Source organism: Myotis brandtii, unplaced genomic scaffold, assembly GCF_000412655.1.
Source record: "Myotis brandtii unplaced genomic scaffold, ASM41265v1 scaffold704, whole genome shotgun sequence".
NCBI lineage: Eukaryota > Metazoa > Chordata > Mammalia > Chiroptera > Vespertilionidae > Myotis > Myotis brandtii.
In genome coordinates, this window is record NW_005370762.1 from 303,434 (window position 1) to 307,575 (window position 4,142).

The window sequence follows — 4,142 nt, forward strand, 5'->3', positions numbered from 1 at the left end:
TCTCCGCAAAATGGGAAACTCTACGTATAAAAGAAAAAATTTGGAAAAATACCCGAAACGTTAGACGTAAGTAGAGGAAGTGGCATTTTCCTCTGCTCTATTTCTCCTGGTATTTAATGGTGCTTTGCATTTTGGCATCTGTGAACAATAAAAGTAACTGCCAGAATGATTGGAAGGCTGAGTTTTCAGTAGCAAGAGTTGGGCACCATCAGTGCCCTGTTTGTCATATAACTACCCAGTATCGTACTTCATCTCTGATTATCGCACTTCATTTTTGAAATCATTCCCTCCTTGTCCCTGACCATTAGCAATTTTCCCATTTACCTGGGATCATAAGTAGTTGGTAACCAATATGAGGTATAAACCGATGATGCATTTGAGTCCAGCAGTCTGGAGGGATTCATTGTCCTTCTCTTCTTGTTTTGCAGATGGAAACACTGAGACTCAGAGAGAGCTGGTGATCTCTGCGGCACTCGGGCAGCAGGTAAGTGATAATGCTGAAAGTGAGCCTGACACACGATACAGGTCTCGTCGCCAATCTCTGCGGCCCGTTGTCTCAATCTTGTGACTTTTCTGATTTGTGCAATTCAAGTCAGGAAGTAAGATGAGTTGTTTTGAGGCGTTTAGGTATTATTTGCGCTTGCGGTTTCTGTTTGTTCCTACCGTCGGCTTGGAACGTTGACAGGCGAGTCTGTGAAGGCCTCTCAGGCATTGCCTGGACCAGAAGGGATCTGTCCCTGAGAATGGCAGAGCTCATTCAAACCTGGCCCAGGTTGTGCCAAGTGTGACATCATTGAACCTTCAATAGACACAACTGCTGTGTCTAGAACAGAGAGCCCTGGACTAGGGTGTCAGCGGACCTGGGTTCCAGTACCACCATAAGCTGCTCTGTGACCTTGAACGAGCCACTCAACTCGTGGTGTCCCTCGCTTTTCATTCTTTCTTTTAAACTTTCCCCTCAGAATATCCGGTGCCAGACTCTGTGCCAGGCATGGGGGATAACACAATACATACGACGCAGGCTTTGCCCTTGAGGCACGCATTGCCCAATTGATGAGCTCTTCCATTTCTTCATTACTGTCTCATCGTGAGAATTGCTAGCATCTGCTTTGGTGTTTACAATCAGTAGAACATTTTGCTATCTTCCCCGAAACTCCATAAGATGGAAAAAAAAAGTGATTGCTCTTTTGCAGAGGAGAAAATGATGGCTTAGAGAGTTGGCCAAGGCCACATGGTGAATAAGGGTTATCAGTGACCTTGAAATCCAGAGCAAATGTTTCTGCCAAAAGCCACTGCTTCACCTGATGGCTGGAGGACTTGAGCAGGCATTTTAGTGACTCTGCCCCTCAGCAGGGGGTCAATGTTGGGGTGACCAGCACTAGGACGGCCCCCATGCCGATGGAGGAATTCCTTTCTGCGAGGGGTACTCTCCTGTGTGTGGTGGGTTAATCCAGACAGCAAAGCCTTCTCTGCATGAGAGTGAAGGCAGCCTTGGGCCCTGGGTAAGCTGATAACCAGAGGAAAACATGCAGAGGGCCCAGGGCCAGGCCCACCACCCCTGGGAGCTGGGACGTAGCATAACAGAGAGAGTCTGCCCAGGGCCTGGATGCACACCCCCTTCTGCAGTGACCCTACTGCTCTGCTGTGTCCCACCAAAGCTGAGTGATCCCCGATCCCCGTAGCTTCTGCTGGGGCAGAGGTGTCTGGCCTCAGGCAAGACGCGGAGAATGATATAGATCCGAGGCTGCACTGTTTGTGGGGATGACAACTGCTCGAGCAGGAAGCTCTGGGGCTCCCTCTGACTCTGGGACTTCAAAGGGTGTTGAACAACCTAGTCAGGGACTAGGCATGCTTTTCCTTTCCAGTATATCTGTACGACGTGGATTGTGGCCATCCGTGATGATGTACCCCCATGCATGGGATGTATGGGATGTGTAGGATTTGTGGGGAATGTGTGTGTGCATGTGGGTGTGGGGTGTGTGGGAAGGGTGTGCATGTATGTGTGTGTGTGTATTTAATCTCTAGGAAGCAATTCTTATAAAAAATTCAATTCTTATGAAAACACGGTGTAATTTTTCAACAGGACCCATAAATGGGCTTTTAATAAGCATCATTAAGCTCTTTGATTACAAGGGGAAGTCAGCCATTCTTTCATCCCGGCTTGGATCACACAGCTCTCCCTTGCCCTGTTCTGTGGGGTCAGATAAAAACTCCTACTATTTGTATTGGTCTCTCCCAAGCCCTTTCTCCCCCTTTCCTGCCCTCCCCAGCCCCGGCCCCCACACGGGGCTTGTCTGATCTCGCCGCTCGGACTGCACACAGACAGGGCTGGTGTCAGCACTGACAGATGATAGCTGCGGGCGTGCCTGGAGTCTGAGTGCCCTGTGTCTCCTGTTGTCCCAGCAGAAAACTTTAGGGTCTTTGTTCGGGAGGTGCTCAGAGCTGAGAGATCCGGGGCTCCTTCCTTTCCCCGAGGGTCACTTACCATCACCGCCACCCCGCAGGGCTGTGTGTGTGCAAACCCTTTCCTTTATGGATTGGGTTTCCCCTTGTCCGACAAGAGAGGAGGCGAGGCCCTGCTGAAAGGCAGGTTTCACTCTAGACTGAAAGCATCCCTTCAGGTCTCCTAAGGAAGCTGGTTCCCAGAGCGATTATCTTTCCTGAGCCCAGAGCGTGGTGAAAGGAAGCTGGGAGGGCTTAGCAACAGGCTTAGCAGGCGGTCCTACAAGAATGTTCCTTCGTGTAAACAGGTCTGGGTTTGTGCAGTTTGGTTCTTCTCTGTGCACTGGCTCAGTTCTGTGCTGGTATGTTCTGATTTGCACGGCTCCTTCTCAGAGGTCCTGCATTCCTGAGGAATGGAGTTCTGCCTGCATCGCCCCTGTGCACCCCAGCACGGGGGTACGGGGCATGGGATACAGGGCACGGGGCACAGAACTGAGTGTGCAGGAGGGGCAGCCAGTGTTAGTGGTCTTACACAGAAGCCACTGGCTCCAGGCAGCAGGTTGCCCAGGTGTGGTACCCATGCCGTGTATCATATAACAGGTCTGCAGTTAAGTCCTAGCCTGGCCTCTTACTGTACCATACAACTCAGTTTCTCTGTGCCTTGCCCTGGAGGGCCTGCCCTATTTGGAACATTCTGCCTAGATCTTGCCAGCAACTCCAGGGCAGTGGCTGGCCCAGTCCCCGCGGTTCCAGTCATTGGGTTAGAACTGGCAACAAACCAGATAAGCCACTAAACATCGCAATTCTACCACACTTCCCCGGTGGACATGCTGCCTTGACCTTGAGACCTATCCAAACAGACTGTCCAGGGATGAGGACAAGAGCCATCAGCATCAGTTCTCCAAACACCCTTAGTCACGGCTTTAAAAGACATTTATTAAGCCCTACTATGTGCAAGGCACTGTGGTAACATCTTAGACCTATTTTTTCTAATTTTTATAGGCATTTTCCAGATGATATAGCTAAGTTTCAGAGAAGTTATCATGCCCAGAATACATAAATATTTCATGAAAATGCCTAGATTTGAACCCAGGTGTCTGGACTAGAAGCATGTACCACACAATGGTTATAAAAAAAAATTAAGAAAAATGTCTGTCACTTAATAGCAATAGTTCTTTTAAAGATAGTCTATAATAATAAAAGCATAATATGCTAATTAGACCAGACAACCTTCTGGCCAAAGCCAAGGCTGCAAGGGCCGAGCCCCTTGCACGAATTTCATGCATTGGGCCTCTAGTCATTAATAAAGCACTTACCGTATGGCATCCTAATCATCAGTTCTTCTGTGATCCTCTCCCACTGGATAGTGAGGTTCTTGAGGCAGAAACTGGAAGCCCCAGCCCCTTGCAGGGTGCAGGGTTTATAGCAACTGATCAATAAATGTTTGAATGATTAACAATACAGGGCGGGCAAAAGTAAGTTTATAGTTGTTTATATGGAAGATAATCCAACAATCTACACTAATAAAAGAGAAACATGGTAATTGGCGTATGACCGCTACCCTTTTCATTGGCTAATCAGTGAGTATATGCAAATTAACTGTCAGCCAAGATGGCGGCCAGCAGCCAGGCACTGAAGCGAGCACAAGGCTTGCTTGCTGCAGACTCCAACGTTCCCCGCCTCACTTGCCAGCCTCTCAG

General features: G+C 49.0%; 1 long non-coding RNA gene across 1 annotated transcript in view; it reads left to right on the forward strand.

Annotated features, from left to right (window-relative positions):
- Positions 1 to 427: 427 nt before the first annotated feature.
- LOC102254853 overlaps positions 428 to 4,142 on the forward strand; it is a 212,818-nt gene continuing 209,103 nt past the window's right edge. The window contains exon 1 of the long non-coding RNA XR_314494.1: positions 428 to 484. This is a non-coding gene — a long non-coding RNA (uncharacterized LOC102254853). The remainder of the gene's footprint in view (positions 485 to 4,142) is intronic.